We start from the raw sequence: 18694 nt of genomic DNA on the forward strand, positions 1-18694 counted from the left end.
TCTCGTCACTTGCTCTGCATCCCCTGAGCTCTGGTGGGGCTGTTGCCTGCACCACAGGAACGGAAAGGAGAGAACTGCCAACACTTCAGGGCACGGGGGAAGCCTCAAAAGTAGGTTATACGGCGGCCTGTGTCTGCTGCTTGACAGAATTCTGCTCTCCTAATCTCTTTCCTCCATCCTGAGGCTTACTACCCTTTTCTGAAGCATGGCCACTCTTGAGAACCTATTAGAAGCTATGGACTCTTCCTAAATAAACTTAAGTAAAAATGAGATGTTGTTGTCAGTATCTTAGGGTGCATGGACTCTCTCAAGTCCATCCGTGGATCTCCCAAGCTGGTGGTTTCATAGTGTGCAGCATCAGAATCATGCAGGGCTTGTCCAAAACACAGATGTCCAGGCCCTACCAGCTCATCTGGGGCAGGACTGAGCAATCTACGCTGTGACCCAGGTTCTGGATCGTTCCGATGCAGGTTCCAGAACTGCATGACTGGAGGAGTCCGTGGAGCCCAGGTCAGGACCCGGCTCCAAACCCGTCTCCATTTGCTGCCATTGCAGAGGCACAGGTCTTGGCATCCCAGAGGAAGCACAAGCTCCCTGGCAGAAGGGACGGCATCTTAAATCCAATCCCAGTGACCCGCAATCTCATCTGGTAAGGTCTCACTGATTGTCAAAACTCCTTCAGGTTCCCCAAGGAGGAGTCTAGGGAAAATCTGCAACCCAGCCAACGTGGGGAGACCCTGATATATCTTCTACCACCAGCAGGGTCAAGAAACCATGTCTTGTGATACAACGGGATTCCATCCGCTCTCCTCCCTTCTTCCACCACTGCGGGCACTGAGTCCCTGGGGCCCATCTCCAGGAGAGGGGTCCTTGCATAGGCAGGAATCATGCCCAGGGCGCCTGCCTTTCCTAAGCAGGCTCCAGTGGCTGGTGCAAGCGGGAGGACTGTGAGTGAGTTGGCATAGTTAGGCCTCTATATTAGCCAGTTTGAATTTGGAATTCTTACCTGATTGACTAAGTAACTTTTACTCTAATTAGAACAGTAGGGTTTGTTCTTAATCTGCAACCATTTAATCTTCTGTCTCATTAATTGTACAAAGGTCTTTATGAATATGTAGATTGAGAAGGAATACAAGATTATTTGACCTTGAAGAGACACATATAAAATAGGTGTACACTCTCCCAGCCTCCTGCTTCCTTTTATTATGCAGATGCAAAAACTGGTCTGGCTCCAAATCAGGCTACTGTGGATTATTGGCAATCTCGGAGCCAATTAGGATACAGCATTCTGATGAGCCATAGAAGTTTAATAATTAGTATAGTATTTACATGCGAGCTGCTTGCTGTGAATTTGCATGTAAATAAAAATGTGGTTATCAAAACCAGCCAGAAACAGCCCACTGATGAAAGAATCTCAAAGGGGTTCAGTGTGCAAAAAGAAAACACTAGTGAAGGAAAAGGTTAAGTGTCACCAGCGAGAATTTGAGTCTTTTATGAAGAACACTCATTTCAGGGGTAAATGACCTTCTGAATAGACCTCACTTCTTGTTTAGAGATACTGGTTAGCGGGTTAGGCCACCCTGAACAGAATAATTTCTTAGCAGCCAAATTGACCCATAGGGAGAAATCTGTTCCTGTCTCTAAGGAGAATGGGGGAATTACCAAACCTATTTAGCAAACCACTGGCTTGTTCTGCACCAAATGGAGCTCCTAAGTCAGAGCTAGTGGTTTGCTAGGTTTGGACCTAGCGTGCTAATAGCTCCCCTTTCACTTTCAGAGCACCCCAGTTTGAACCATAAATTATGCTGTCACTCTGTTGGGGCTGAGTTGCTCAGGACACCCAGGAAAGTCATTAGAGACTGCGCTGGAAAAGAGGACAGGCTAGAAGAGGCTGCTGATGGGGAGCGAGGGGCATGCTTCCTGAGGAACTGTCTTGTATTTCTGCTGACTGTGGGGTGGCATCTCTCCTGGATCCCCCGAAGTCTTCGGTAGACTACCCCTTTTATTAGAATGCTATGGAGTTGGGTCTCATTGCTGGATATCAGGATCACTGAGGATGGCCCCCCAGGAGCTCCCAGGTGGTGGTAGTAGTAAAGAAACCACCTGCAGGAGACATAAGAGTCTCAGGTTCAGTCCCTGGGTCAGGAAGATCCCCTGGAGAGGGGCATGGCAACCTAGTCCAGTATTCCTGCCTGGAGAATCCCATGAACAGAGAAGCCTGGTGGCCTGCAGTCTATAGGGTTCCAAAGAGTTGAACACAACTGAAGTGACTTAGCATGAGGATGGCTCCAGGGTGGGGACATGGAAAGAAGATGAGGGCCACCTGTGGGAGCCCACACCTTCAGTTACACCTGAGCCAGATGTTCAATCAATATGCCCAGTGATGGCTGTGCTGGGTGTTAAAACCCAGTCATCCTTCCAGACCATGGCCCAATAACCACTGCTGATGCCGCAGCCCTTTTCCAGGGACCCTCCCAGGTACCCAGCATCTAAAGGATTAACACCAGCTGTTCTCCAGGAGGTGGGCTCCAAGATCCAGTGCAGTCCGCCATCTCCCACTTCTTCTGACTAAGTGATGCCCCTCCAGCTCCTGGGTTGAATGTGGTGATGTCAAATTTCTTCTTGCCTATGTCTGCACCAAGCTCAAGATTCATCTTTACAGTAAAATCACTGCTGACATCTGTCTGGGAGAAGATTCAGCCTCAACATGCTGGAAGGAGGAATCACAGGCACCCTTTTTGAGCTTGGTCCAGTAAGTATTTAAGCAAACATCGTGAAGGGGAGAGTTGGCCACCCAAGCACTCACTGTCCTGCTCATGATTTCAGGCACTTGGAGTGTCAGAGCTGGTGGGATGAGGGCATGGCCTGGGGAGCGGAGTGTTTTCCTGGCTAGCACAGGGTGTGATTTTTGGCTCCTGGCCTTTGACATAGTTTACTAATCCTTTCCATGCCAAGAGCCTTGAGGAAGGGCATGTGTGACAAAGATGGGGTGAGGGTGGGGTGTTCTTCCACTTGCCTTTTTCTGAAGCAGAACAGGGGGATACATGACTACTATTGATTTTAATCTTTACGTGTATAGCAAATGAGATCTGAGCCATTTTAGTAGTTAAACAGAAGTTTTCAGATGACATATTTCACATTCCTTTTTGTATTCAAACACCAGTGAGAGAACTCCTGGCAAAAAGATCAACTCCATAGATGCTTGAGTGACGGAAAAAACAGTGACACAGTTTTTCCATTGCAAATCAAAAAGATATGATCTTATGCTAGTACAGGGAAATGTTTATGAGAAGTGATATTAAGGGGGGCAAAACAAAAGTTGGCATGTATACACTAATTAAAAGTGTGTAAAAGCAGTTCTAAATATATCAGCAAAGATCAGATGGAATCTCAAAGCTATGCCACTGGCTGGACTTTCTTCTGAAAGCAGAGTTAAATTTTAAATTGATCTTGTAGATGTTACTTTGGGATCTGGACCGATCCAGGAGGAGGGTGGCAGGCTGAAGGGCTCCCCGACTGTTTTGAGGACGTCTGGTTCCAGGCTCTCTCCCACTTCAGACACAGAGGCCACCCGCGTCAGTCGTAGGTGACCCAACTGAAGGTGACCTCAGAGGAGGGGTTTGGAATGCTCTCCAAGATAAGAGTGAAAGAAGGATACATGACGGGGCAACCTGTAAACTCCGGCCTCTGCATGAAACATACCCAAGCCCAGGGGGGGGCAGATGTGCCAAAGGGACACAGTGGTGTCTGCTGCACAAAGGCACCGCCCTTGTGTTGGCCTCCAGGGAGCAAATGAAGGGCCTGGGGGAGGGTGCGAGTGAGGCTGCACCTGACTCCACCTCCTACTGGTTGAGGGAGAAAAAAAGCAAGCATTTCCTATTCTATTTTAAATATTATTTTAAATATTTAAATGGCCCTCATTGATGCACACAACCAGATTCCAAACAAGATACCCTTAGAACATTTAAACCCTTTTCATCCCTTGGTTTCCTTCCCTCACCATCTGCCAACCCCCGCGTCTGGTAATGGCAGCTCCATCTGGCTGCAGGTCATTGCACGGGAAGACAGTGTCTCAAAAGAGTTATCCGTTTCCTTTACGTGAGTCCTCACACCCAGCGTTTTCCCTAGTGTTTGGACAGTGGCTGTCACACATTCGTTGCTTTGAAAAGAAGGGAAGTAATAGTGGGAATGAGAAAAGCAAGAAACAGGCTGTTCCTGTTAAATAACCCAAGATAGCTTTTTGCAATCAAGAAGACAGCCCAAGATAAGCAGAGTTTGTATCTTAATAATATCAACAACCTCAGATATGCAGATGACACCACCCTTATGGCAGAAAGCAAAGAGGAACTAAAGAGTCTCTTGATGAAGGTGAAAGAGGACAGTGAAAAAGCTGACTTAAAACCCAATATTCAAAAAACAAAGATCATGATCCCATCACTTCATGGCAAATAGGTGGGGAAACAATGGAAATGGTGACAGACTTTATTTTGGGGGGCACCAAAATCACTGCAGGTGGTGACTGCAGCCATGAAATTAAAAGAGGCTTGCTCCTTGGAAGAAAAGCTACGACCAATGTAGACAGCGTATTAAAAAGCAGAGACATTACTTTGCCTACAAAGGTCCTTATACTCAACTATGTATGGATGTGAGAGTTGGACTGTAAAGAAAGCTGAGTGCCAAAGACTTCGTGCATTTGAACTGTTCGAGAAAACTCTTGAGAGTCCCTTGGACTGCAAGGAGATTAAACCAGTCAATCCTAAAGGAAATCAGTCCTGAATATTCATTGGAAGGACTGATGCTGAAGCTTAAGCTCCAATACTTTGGCCACCTGATAAGAAGAACAGACTCACTGGAAAAGACTGAAGGCAAGAGGAGAAGGGGCTGACAGAGGATGAGATGGTTGGATGGCATCACTGACTCGATGGGCATGAGTTTGAGCAAGCTCCAGGAGTCAGTGATGGACAGGGAAGCCTGGTGTGCTGCAGTCCATGGGGTCACAAAGAGTCTGACACGACTGGGTGACCGAACTGAATAGTATACAGGGAAGACAGAACATTTCCTTTCCCTAACCCAGGAAGGGTATTTGGGCTTGGAGAGGGGTGGGTCAGGATGGGTGAGGCTTCAGGGAAGCTGGGAGCTGGGGCTGGGGCCTAGAAAAAGAGAAGGGGTCTGAGGTAGGGTTGCCAGATAAAATATAGGAAGCTGGTTTAAAACTGAATTTCAACAAACAATGAATAGTTTTTAGATATAAGTATGTCTCAAATGGGCTTCCCCGGTGGCTCAGCAGATAAAGAATCCCCCTGCAGTGCAAGAGATACAGGAGGTGTGGGTTCAGTCCCTGGGTCAAGAAGATCCCCTGGAGGAGGGTATGGCAACCCACTCCAGTATTCTTGCCTAGAGAATCCCACAGACAGAGGAGCCTGGTGGGCTACAGTCCACGGGATCACAAAGAGTCAGACACGACTGAAGCGACTTAGCTCACACGCACACAAGTCTCAAATACTGTGTGGTGTTGCTATAGACAAGGAAGCCCACACATAGGTTTTGGGTGGGGCTGGACCAGGGTGATGTCTCACCTCCCAGCTGCAATATTTCCAGACCCTTGTCCACAGGAGACTGGCTTCTCCCTGGTGTAAGGAACCCTCACCCCATGTTCTCACTTTATGCAAGAAAACCCTGAGACCAGAGGGCTTGAATGAACTGCCCAGTCTCTTTAGTTGCTCACCTGGTCAGTGGCAGGTCTGGATGCCCACTGTGATCTCAGATCCTGGGGTGCTGCCTGCACCGGACTCCAACTCAGGGCCTCTCAAGTGATGACAATGGACATGTACCTGCCCAGCCCGGTGGGTCACAGTCATAGGTCTCTTTGCACTATTTCACCTTGGGAAGCACCACTCCTGGAGACATTCGAGTCTCTGCTGGAACTGAGGTTGTTGCCAAACTATGATGCAGCCATGTGACCATGACCAAGACACCCACATCATGAACCCACCCACTCAAGACATTGACGCCACAGTCAAAATGCCACCTGCCTGGGACAGATGCCTCCTGCCATATTCCTTGTGGGCCTGCTTCCGAATTGGATCTCAAGAAAGCAGATAAATGAAGGAAGAACCAAGCCTGGAAGTGAGCACTAAGGTGAATCTGTTTTCAGTTCAGTTCAGTCACTCAGTTGTGTCCAATTCTTTGTGACCCCATGGACTGCATGCAGCACACCAGGCTTCCCTGTGCATCACCAACCCCCAGAGCTTACTCAAACTCATGTCCATTGACTGGATGATGCCATCCAACCATCTCATCCTCTGTCGTCCCTTTCTCCTGCCTTCAATCTTTCCCAGCATCAGGGTCTTTTTCAATGAGTTAGTTCTTTGCATCAGGTGGCCAAAGTATTGGAGCTTCAGCAGATTCAGCATCAGTCTGATGCAGATTCAGCATCAGTCCTTCCAATGAACATTCAGGACTGATTTCCTTTAGGATGGACTGGGTGGATCTCCTTGCAGTCCAAGGGACTCTCAAGAGTCTTCTCCAACATCACAGTTCAAAAGCATCAATTCTTTGGCACTCAGCTTTCTTTATAGTCCAACTCTCACATCCATGCATGACTATTGGAAAAACCATAGATTCGACTAGATGGATCTCTGCTGACAAAGTAATGTCTCTGCTTTTTAATATGCTGTCGAGGTTGGTCATAACTTTCACGGCTGCAGTCACAATCTGCAGTGATTTTGGAGCCCCCCAAAATAAAGTCTGTTACTGTTTCCATGTTTTGCCATCTATTTGCCATGAAGTGATGGGACCAGATGCCATGGTCTTAGTTTTCTGAATGTTGAGTTTTAAGCCAAATTTTTCATTCATCTTTCACTTTCATCAAGAGGCTCTTGAGTTGTTCTTTGCTTTCTGCCATAAGGGTAATGTCATCTGCATGGTAGTGTTTCTGCCATAAGGGTAGTGGTCAATCTGAGGTTATTGATATTTCTCCCGGCAATCTTGATTCCAGCTTGTGCTTCATCCAGCCCAGCATTTCACATGATGCACTCTGCATAGAAGTTAAATAAGCAAGGTGACAATATATAGCCTTGACGTATTCCTTTCTTGATTTGGAACCAGTCTGTTGTTCCATATCCAACTCTGTTGCTTCTTGACCTGCACACAGATTTCTCAGAAGACAGGTAAGGTGGTTTGGTATTCCCATCTCTTTAAAGAACCTTCCACGGTTTGTTGTGATCCACACAGTTAAAGGCTTTGGTGTAGTCAATAAAGCAGAAATAGATATTTTCCTGGAACTCTCTTGCTTTTTCAATGACCCAACAGATGTTGGCAATTTGATCTCTGGTTCCACTGGGTCATGGTGGAGAGTTCTGACAAAACGTGGTCCACTGGAGAAGAGAATAGCAAGACCCTTTAGTATTCTTGCCTTGAGAACCCCATGAACAGTATGAAAAGGCAAAAAGATAGGACACTGAAAGGTGAATTCCCCAGATCGGTAGGTGCCCAATATGCTACTGGAGATCAGTGGAGAAATAATTCCAGAAAAAATGAAGAGACGGAGCCAAAGCAAAAACAACACCCAGTTGTGGATGTGACTGATGATGGAAGTAAAGCCTGATGCTATAAAGAGCAATATTGCATAGGAACTTGGAATGTTAGGTCCATGAATCAAAGTAAATTGCAAGTGGTCAAACAGGAGATGGCAAGAGAGAACATCGACATTCTAGTAATCAGTGAACTAAAATAGACTGGAATGGGTGAATTTAACTCAAATGACCATTATATCTACTACTGTGGGTAAGAATCCCTTAGAATAAATAGAGTAGACCTCATAGTCAACAAAAGAACTATACAAAAAAGATCTTTATGACCCATCATCACAATGGTGGGATCATTCGCCTACAGCCAGACATTCTGGAATGCAAAGTTAAGTGGGCCTTAGGAAGCATCACTACAAACAAAGCTAATGGAGGTGATGGAACTCCAGTTGAGCTATTTCAAATCCTAAAAGAGGACTGTGGCTCAGATCATGAACTCCTTATTGCCAAATTCAGACTTAAAGTGAAGAAAGTAGGGAAATCCCCTAGACCATGGGAATCTGTTTTACCCATTAATAAAATAAGGCACTGAGAAACTAAGCACCCTGCCTACAGTCACCCAGAGCTTCAGTGGAAGACATAAGTTGCACCCAGGCATGGTTAGACAGCACCACCAACTCAATGGACATGAGTTTAAACAAATTCAAAGAGATAGTGAAGGACAGGGAAGCTGGGCATGCTGCAGTCCATGGGGTCGCAAAGAGTTGGACTTAGCAACTGAACAACATCTGACCCCAGATCCTGGGTATTGAATACATCCCTGTTTTCCTGTCTTTCTGGATGATCCCAGTGGTCCCTGTGTCGTGCTGCAGTCCACAGCTGTCTGTTCTGGTCTCCCAGCTGCTAGGTGGATGCCCAGGGTATGATTCCCCACAGCAGTGTTATGGAGAAACCTTCCCTCCTCATGCCCAGCTACCCCAAGTGGCAGTATTTGAAGACAAATGCTGCTCATCCTTCCACTTTCTCAGGTCTGGAAGGAGTCTTCTGAATCAAGCAGTTGTAGCTGTATGGCAGGGAAGTCAGGGAAATTTTTAACAAGAGCAAGCTGCAAAGATGTGTTGCTGAGACTCTGTGCATGTGTATGTTGGGGACTACTTCAACCTCTCTTTTATAGATGGAAAGATTGAGGAGGCAGAATATGCTTGAAGCGCTTGACCAAGCTCATGCAGCAGATGAAAGAGCTGGGGTGGAACCCAGCAGGCTTGGTGCTCTACTCACAGGCCAGCAGCAATGCCATCACCTGGGATCTGCTAGACATTCAGAGCTTCCCATCCCTCCTCAACTCCTTGATCACCTTCTGCTTCTAATAAGGTCCCAGGTAGTTCGTCTGCATGGTGCAGTTTGAGAAGCAAGCTCCAGAGATTGGTCATATGTTCCATCTGGGTTTATTGGACCATGCAGCAGGTGTTAGGAGCATGGCTGGCACAAATCTTTTTTGCTTAGTGCTGTATATCCAGCACCTAGAACAAGGCCGGCATATAGTGATGCTCAGTAAATGTTTACTGAGTGAATGAATAAATTTGGGTATGTCTGACTTAGGTCCAGGCTCAGAATTCCTCAAAGACTTTCTCCCACATTACCATGAGGCTTCTGAAGGACTGGGACCCCTCCTTTCTGGCTGTCTTGTTGGAAGGTGCCTCTGGTGTGGGGACCACATGTCGTTTGGAATTATCTGCTTCCCTCTTTTGTGGAGGTAATCATCAGTGCCAACATCGCCCAACGTTGGATCAAATCACACACATTCCAGAAATCTCCCAGGAAGCAGCCCCTCTCCCAGCCACGTTCCTCATTCCTTCCATTTGTTCATCAAACCATCTTCATCTTGGGCTGTTGTTCCGCTGCTCACACATCTCAGCTCTTTCACATACCTGAGAGTTATTTCAGCAGCATTTCTCCAGCATCTGCGAAGGGTTTTATTTTTGTTCGTTGAAAAGGCTTCAAAGCCCTCTCTCTGAGCTTTGAGTTTGGTGTGGACAATGTGAATCATTTAATGGGAATTGTTGTTTTTTTTTTTCAAGGAGGGATTATTCTCAGCAAAGTCTGGGACTGGCCTGAAGGAGACAGCCAGACATCTCCAGGTAGAGGGAGCATCCTGCTGTTCTCTGGTAAATCAAAGAGGAACAGGCAGCTCCTGCCCCCCTCATGCCTGGCCTGACCCCAGCCTTTCATGTGCAGTGGCCACAGGGAGGAAAGAACGCACAAAACCAGAACAAACCCCCCAAAGTAAAGGCTTAAAATGAAACCATTTCACAGGAACAATACTCTGTTCTTCTTTAAACTCTACCCAAGAACAAATGGGAGTCTTTTTTTCAGTGGAAAGACCAGATTTGGGCTTTCATCCTCAGAGGCCTTTATTTGGGGTACCTCTCCCACCTCCACTCCTCTCGTTATTTCAGAACTTCTTAGAGGCTGGGGTGGGGGCGGGGAGGTGGACAGGAACCTCCAACCTGCCCCAGGTGGGGACCCACGGCCTGGGTCTGGGGATGCTTGGTCTTGGGACAACTCGGGCTGGGGGTATAATGAAGGGAGAGCCTTTGTCTCTGGGCAGTCAGTGGGGGAAGAAGTCAGGGAAATCATAGCGCCAGGACCCTGTCCAACCCCAAAGCAGGAGCTGCCTTGCTGTCTGCCTTTCAACATATAATACATTCACAAGGAGTGCTACCACACTGCTGGTGCAGCTGGGAGGAAATCTAGGTGCTAAAATAAAGTCATGCAGCCCTAAACATTGTCTTATAGTCCCTCTGGGTCCCACACAATGTGTGAGCAGGGGAAGGCTGCCTGAGGCACAGGATGACTCAGACAGTCTCAGGGGTTCAGGCTTAGACGCTGCTAATCGCTCCAGTGGAGATCGCACCCACTCAGCTAAACGTGCTCTGAGAGGCGACAGGAAGCCAAGCTTGGGTATCAAATACAAGGCTGCTATTTTCTTGGGAACAAGCCTTTCTAACCAGGGACGGACTGACAGGCCACTGTGGCCTTGGCCACCTACTCCTCCTCCAGGCCTCCTCCCTGCCTGACTCCAGACCCTGGGGAACCTTCCCTGTAGAAAGTCCTCCCAACCAGAGGGGACAGAAACATGCGGACTATATGAGAACCAGGCTGCAGCCAGTTGCTGTCCTGCACCATCCAGCACGGGGCAGACCCAGTGTCCCCTGAGCAGAGAGGCACGGAGAACAGGAGACAGAGCCAGGGGTTGGCGGGGGCGGGGGGCACATAGGGAGGGGCCCGGGAGCCCCGGCCAGAGGGGGAGGGGGAGGGGCCACCCCAATGGCCTCGGCAGAGTCTCTGGCCCTGAGGACACTTGCCTGCCTGTGCAGCGGCCAATCTCATCTCCCTCCCTGGTCATCCTGGGCTGACCTGGGTCACCCAGGGGCTCCCCAGGCAGCAATGCAGCCGATCCCTTCTTCCAGCTCTGCTTCCTGAAGTGCCCCGTCCCATGGGTGGTAGCCTCACCTTGCTGCCCAATGCCCGGGCTCACTATAGACGGCTGCCTACCACGACAGCTGACGAACGGTGGATGGAGCGGAGTTGAATCAAGAAAGCCAGAAGAGCCTGAGGGGTGGGTGACGTCACTGGGGCTTTAAGTGGCCTTGAGGCGCTTCTGGGTTCTGGACGGATCTGGGCGCCAAGCCTGGGTCATCCTCTAACTGTATAAGTCCTTGGGGATTTAATAGCCCTAGCAGCTTTCTCATCTTCTCTCAGGCAGTGCAAACAGCAGGCTCTGGTCATCTGCACAAGGAGACTAAATGTAGCTTCCCTTCTCTGAGGCCCAGCTCTCAGGGAAGAAAGACAGAACATCCCTCCTACCGAGTCACTTTGAGTGGACCCCTTACCTGTGAGGTGAGACGGTGTGCAGGACCTGGACACTTTCCTTCTCTCTCTTTCCCTAAAGCAGCAAAAATCAGAATTCCAGCGTATAAAAGAGACAAGAGCAGAGTTGCCTGGCTGAAGGTGGGGTGTGAGGGATGGGGGACTGGGCAAGGGGTGAGAAGCCCCCACCTCACGCTGGTGGCTGTCTCCACAACCCTTCGTGAAGCCTCAGGGTGCTGGGGACCCCAGTTGGAACATCCCTCTGAAGACCTAGTCTTCTCTGTAGTCAGTTCAAATGTGGCAAATAGAGCTTCTAGCAGGAAATCTGACCCTCCAGCTGCCAAAAACCTTGTGCAGGCCTGTGCAGGTACTACAGCAGCATCCATAAGGGGTGGGGCAGTGAGGGCTCGACGTGGTGGAGACAAAGGCCCACCTGGGCTGCATCCAGCCCTGAGGAGGCCCCTGGGTCCACACGTTCTCTGCCTCCCTGTCACCGGGCTCCACCCGTCATCCCCCCACGCATAGGTGGCTGCTGTCTTAATGAAGCCTCCCCCTGCACGTCCCCAAGGCTGGCACACCCTGCAATTATGGTCGCTGTTTCCCTGGCTCTCCATCCTGCCTGCCTCGCCTCCCTACTCTCTGCCGCTAATTGCTGGGTTTGCCCTTCACCGTTTCCACGCAGTAACGCTAAGTCCTGTCCCCACTCAGCCACGCGCACTGTCTGTTTCAATAACTGCAGAGACCAAAAGAAATCAAGATGGTCTCAAAAAAGCATTTCCCTTAGCCTGGGAGAAGGGGGCATTTGAGCAGGTCACCAGCACTTCTCAAACTGGAAGCAGCACTTGAATGACCCTGGGATTTTGCTAAAAGGTAGACTCTGGTTCTGTGGGTCCAGGGTGGGGCTGGATACTTTTCGAGTCTGACCAACTGCCCAGCAATCATCTGCAGGCCTCGGTGTTAGCTCAAAGGTGCCAGGAAGCGCACCATGGGAGGCAGGGAGCCAGGACTGGCTGGGTGCTGGGAGCAGGTCCCCCCACCTCTACCTGCCTCGAAGGTGAACTGGGGGTTTGAGCCCAGAGCCTCTGCAGTCTTGGTGAGGACCAGAAAGGAGGTGCACTCGATTCTAGCCCAGGGCAGATGATGCAACCAGGAGGGCTCCTACGAGAGATGGGGACCCTGCAGTGCCCCCTTCCCTCCCTGGTGAGGTGTCCTTTCCTGAGAAACGGATCCCTTTGACAAACTCTTTGCAAAAGTACTTACTGAGTGCCGATGGCATTCCAGGCACAGCGTAGGTTCTGAAGATACAGAGTAAGCAGAGGCAACTATGGGACTCCCGACTCCTTCCGGCCACTTCTGTTCTCCTTAGTGGGGCCGGGAGAGATGCTAAGTGAGATAAATAAAATACAAAGTATATTTCTGGTAATGAAGGCATAGAGCAAAATAAACCAGAGAGAGACACAGAGTGAATCCAGGCAGGCCTGGGGGCGGGGGTGCTATCCAGGGCTCCCAAGTGGATTTTTAGAAGATGAATTGTTTGTAAGAGCCGAAGGTATGCTGCTGCTGCTGCTAAGTCGCTTCAGTCGTGTCCGACTCTGTGCGACCCCATAGAAGGAAGCCCACCAGGCTCCCCCATCCCTGGGATTCTCCAGGCAAGAACACTGGAGTGGGTTGCCATTTCCTTCTCCAATGCATGAAAGTGAAAATGAAAGTGAAGTCGCTCAGTTGTGTCCGACTCTAAGCGATCCCATGGACTGCAGCCCACCAGGCTCCTCCATCCATGGGATTTTCCAGGCAAGAGTACTGGAGTGGGGTGCCATTGCCTTCTCCAAGAGCCAAAGGTATAAGCTCTTTTAAAAATTGAGAAAAATTACTGTGTGTGACAAGCACAGGAACCCCATGTGACAGTCTTGTTCTTCCCATGCCTGGCCAACCGGGGTCTGCAGGGTGGCCTCCGCGGGGTGTGGAGGAGCGGGGAAGTCAGGCTGTCCCAGGGCGGACTGGCAATCGGGGCGGGCAGGAGCAGGGACAGGAGACCAGTTCTGGGCTGGGAGCTTTGAGTCTGCGTGTCATTTAGTGTCCCCAGCAGCTGGGGGACCCGGCCAGGGGGTGACTTGCTGCTTCTCCCACTGCTCCAGGAGAAGGAAGATGGAGGCTCTCATGGGCTCCCACCCCGGCCAGGCACAGGGAGTGGCCGGGCATGGCCATCGTCCCAACCCGCGCTCCCCCAGCTCTGTGGAGTCCCCACCCTGAAGAAGTTACCAAGAACCCCTCAAAGCCCCAGCACGTCCTGCTCGTAGGGGAGAGGTGGGCTGAGCCACGGCAGCTCTGATTTTCCAAACTTTCCATTTTAACTGAAATTCTAGGGGTTAAACCTGGCCACCACATGGCAGCCTGTTCCCCAGCCATGCTGTCGGCGAATGGAGGCCCCCCTCCTCACCAGACCCTGCTCTTGTGCGGCCTCTCACAGGCTCTGCCCGTCAGACTCACGTCAGAGGTGGGAGCGGACTGAGGGAAACCAAAGCCGGAAGCTGCAGAAATAGTTTCCGGGGTTGGGGAGTGGTCTCCTGCTGGTGGGCGCCAGCGCCAGGCGGCTGTGCCCCCGTCTCAGGCCAAGGGCTTTCTGAGACAGAGGGCTGCGCTCCCTCAGTCAGACTCGTGCTCGGTAGCCCTCTCATCCATCCCAGCCTCGCACCGTCCTCAACGACGCAGTTGGGAGGAGGCATCCTGAGGAGAGGGGCTGACCAGAGCGTCCCTGCGCCTGGCACACGTTCCCCCGGGCTCCCCAGCCGGCCTCCGGCTCTGACCGCACCCCACCGCGGGGTACACACCAGCTGCATGCGTGAGTGTGGACGAGGTGACCTCTGTCTTTGGTGCCCCTTTGCGTCTCGATGGCCTTTTCATGTCCTGAGCTCACCCACAAGGGGCCGTCCCTGTCCACACATGAGCTGCGGTTACACCAGGTTCTGGTGCCCACCAGGGGCAGCTGTGGGGTGAGGCATCCAGCAGCAAGGGCCACAGTCAGCGGGGCTGGGGCGCACAGGCAGGACCTGGAGGAGCCCGGGGCTCCCGTCTGGACCCAGAGCGGGTGCAGAGTAGTCAGCGGGAAAGCCCCGGACTCCGACTGAGGGGCAGGCAGCCTCAGGACGCGGGGGTGTGGGAGGTAGTCCATGCTCAGCACCCCCAGTTTGCAGCTCCTTCCTGCACGTGGAGGGACGGCTGGGCATGGCCCCCCACTTCTTCACCCTCTGCCAGGCAGCTGCCGCTTACCCGGCACCCTCCCAGGGACAGCTCCCAGGCCACCTCCAAAAGACCCCGGGGGACCCAACTTAAGTGGGGGGCCCACCTTGAGCCAAACCAGTGTTTCCAGAGTCGTGTCCCTTCCTTAGCCTATATGGTGGCTCCAGGGGAAAAAGCAGGCAGGGCCCCCCTTCCCACAGGTGCTGTCCTGGGCAGCTCACATGGCTGGGTCCCAGAGTGAGTCCAGGGCCTCCCACGGTTGCTGTCCTTCCTTATGCCCACCAGGCCACAGACCCCTCTCTGATGTCTCCCAGGAGGGCCTGCCCCCACCCCCAGTTTGTCTCCAGCTTGACAGGGCCACTGGAGGGCCAGAAACCATGTCTCCCAGCACTGGTTGGGAGTGCGGTGGCACCCACTGGTGGGCAGTACTCCCAGGAGCTGCTATTTGGGGTCAGGTCAGTTCTGGGATTTTTTGTGGGGTGCAGGGGTGACCGAGGAGGAAGTCCAGCCCTGCCCTCAGCTGCTGCGTCAGTCTGGCCCCTACCTCCTCAGGTGGGCCCGCAGGCCTCTCCACCGTGCCCTGCCACCCAGTGCCACAGCCTTCCTTTGGCAGTTCCTGCCCACCCCCAGGCGAGTCTCCAACCCTGCAGGGAGGCCAGCCCGTCAGGTCTCTGGTTGGCTGTGCGCCCAGCTAGTGCCCATCCCGCTGTGAGGTTCCCCATCAGGGAATAAGATGGGGGAGCTGTGATGTAAAGGCTAGGGACAAACTGGCACAGGACACAAGAAGCAGGAAACAGCGGTGCCCCAGGAAAGGGCCTGGGCAACGCTCAGCTGAGCGTTCAGGCGGCAGAACCGGGCACTGTGCTGAGCCCCAGAGCCACCAGCTCCATGACCTCACTGACGTTACCTGACCTCCCTGTGCCTCAGTGTCCTCACCTGGAAAACCGGGATCAGCTAAGGGAGCTGGGCAAGGATGGAAGGCCTGACCATGTGTCAGTCACTGAGGCAGTGCCTGGTCCTTAGCAGGCTTCCAGCGCATGTCATTGCCAGGGGACATGGATGTGAGAGCCACCGAGACCTGGGCAAGGCGACCTGCCCAAGGTCACAGCCAGCAGGGAGCTGGTCACTCTACCGAGAGCCTGCAGGAAATAGATGGGGACCAAACCGCTTTGGTTTTGCAGCCTCTCTCCATGGGAGGGAGGCTGAAGTTGACCTCACCACACAGAAATCAATAAGCAGGAGGCTGTTAAAAACCACCTCCTCAGCAGCCTGCCGCTGGCCAGGAGCTGTCGGATGCTCGTTTCGTGCCCTGCCCAGCCCGCGGGCACTTAGGGCCCCTCCACACTGTGTGTGGGGAGCACGCACGTGGGGCTCAGACAAAGGAGACCAGGCCCAGGCTGCACGTACCTCTCAGCGTCCTGCTTGACACATGTCTTCCTGGGGAGAGAGATTGCTCCCTGACGGCTCCACATCCAGAGGCGGCTATCATCTCACAGCAAAAAATAAAGGCAAGTGTGAAAACAGCTTTTTATGCCAAGTGGGGCCCACACTTCCAGGGGAAGCCTTCCCTGGAGGCCACTTGTTCACTGTAATTCCTCAGCCTGGCTTGAAATCACAGCCCCATGAGCGAGAACTGTTACAGCTGGGGCTAGACCCCACCGTGAGTGGCAGCAGGGCTTTCCAAGTCGGGGCCCAGGTCATCCACAGTTGCTGGAAGAACTGGCCCGGAGACTTAGGTCAGACTCACCAAGAACCTGAGACTGGTGTATCTTGGCCACAGCTGTAAGGAAAAGCAGGTAGTTTTTCTAGGATTATTGAGAGTAACTTAGGCCTTGAACTTGCCACAATGGGCTAGGTTATGCCTAGCACATACCCACCAAATCTCAGTGGCCAACAGCAGCAGCGGTTCCTCCTTGGCTCATGGCACACGCCCATCGTGGCGGGGGGCTGCGCCTTCTTGTCTCTCCAGGACCAGATGGATGAGGCAGCCTTTTTCTTAAACTTGCCAGCTTTTGTTTCATGGAGACCTTTTGAAGGACTCATGCCAGCAGCCAGCTCTGGCCTGAGAGTGTCACAGCTCACTTTTGCTCACTGGTCAGAATCCGTCCCACGGCCCTGCCCTGACACTCGAGGGGTGGGAAGGCAGTCAGTCCTACAGGGTGTCCAGTTACTGGGTGGTCAGCAACACTCCTGACTGATGCTCAGGCCCCAGGAAACCCCTTCTTCCCCGGCTCACCCCCTCCTGCCACCAAAGCCACGTAGTTGCCACATTATATGTTAATGGAGCTCAGAACCAGGCTTGCTATAAAGCCCCCTGGCTGCACCACTGCTGTGAATTTCAGACGTTCACTTTTGAGCTTCTGAGCATGGACTCAGATCTCCAGAGATTAATGCCCTTTCTTATTCTTAAATGAGTTGTATGCTGTTGTTCATTGTTGGATGGTATCACTGAGTTCATGGACATGAGTTTGAGCAAGCTTCAGGAAATGGTGAAGGACAGGGAAGCCTGGCATGCTGCAGTCCACGGGGTCACAAAGAGTCGGACACAACTGAGTAACTGAACAACAGTGTTGTCGCTGTTTTGTTGCTCAGTCACATCCAACTCTTTTGCGACCCCATGCAGTGTAGCCTGCCAGGCTCCTCTGTCCATGGGATTTCCCAGGCAAGAATACTGGAGTGGGTTGCCATTTTCTTCTCCAGGGGATCTTCCTGCCCCACGTTTTGAACCCACGTCTCCTGCGTTGGCAGGCGTTTTCTGTACCACTGAGCCATCAGGGAAGACAGGAGGCATATATGAAAATTATATACGTATATATACAATGTGTACATGTTTCATATACACGTATATATACACACGTTCAGGAAAGCTCTCTAAAGACCTCAAATTATAGATACATGGGTGGACAGCAAAGTTGCCCTGAAAACCATCTTGCTCCAGCCTCGACTTTACCAGGCAGTTGATTGGAGGATAAAACTGGGATCCTAGGAGATAGAAGATGTCTGTGGTCAACAGCTAGAACAGGGAGGTGCTGACTGCCGTTCCATCTTGGAGGATTTGGGCCCCTGCAAAGTAACGTCTGAGGCTTTGGTCTCCAGAAGCCGTCTGCACTCAGGTCCCACTGAGATTACTGCACCAGCTCAGCCTCACCGGGAGCCCCCCTGCCAGGACCACGCGTTACCTCTGGGGATGTGAGTGCTCTGGTCACTTTGCTTAACTTCCTTTCCTACCACTCACAGCCCAGAGAGTTCAACCCAGGGAGGTACAGGTGAAACAGCCAACGGGACCCTCTCCCCACCTGTCTCCCATCCTAGAGGACTTTTTCAGTTGATTTTCTTCCCAGGAGAGCCCTTACACATTCACATCCATTCATTCATGTATCCATCCGTCCACCCATCAGCCCACATACCCTTCCATCTTCTGTCCAGCCACCATCCACCCACCCATCCATCCATCCTTTCAGTCAAAAAACTTTTCTTCTTCTAACTTACTAAGCACCTACCATATGTGGGGTGCTATGTTCCCCAGCTGAGGGTACAGTGATGACCAAGCTGAGACATTGGCCCTAAAGGATAATAAATGATTCCTCTCTGATCCTTCCAGGGAGCAGAGTTTCATCAGAGGAAGAGACCCAAGTGGTAAGAAGAGGGAATGGGGATGAGGCATAGAAGAGCAAAGCTGAAGCTACAGAAGGTGGCTTTGTTTACAATTCAGAAAGCAAAACTGGCCACCAGCCAGAGAGGAGGCTGGGAGGGGAAACCCAGGGCAGCCTAAGAGGGAAGGTGAGGACCACCCTCACTGGTCAGTGCAGGGTGAGGGCCGGTGGGGTCCTGCCAGACCTGCTGACCAAGGACCCTGGGAGTGAGGGATGAGGAGGGTGAAGTTCGTTCTCTGAAGGTACAGGAGGAGGAAAAACAGTTTGAGGTCTGTGGATGTTTGCTATGCAGAATAAGTCATGGTGGCTACAAATCAGCAAGGCTTGTTACTGAATTACCTGGTTGACTCCACGTTTAAAATGCAGTTTCCAGGCTCTCGTCCCCTTCTGTATAGCCAAGCCAGGTGC

The sequence above is a fragment of the Bison bison genome, unplaced genomic scaffold (assembly GCF_000754665.1).
Source record: "Bison bison bison isolate TAMUID 2011002044 unplaced genomic scaffold, Bison_UMD1.0 scf7180017864224, whole genome shotgun sequence".
NCBI lineage: Eukaryota > Metazoa > Chordata > Mammalia > Artiodactyla > Bovidae > Bison > Bison bison.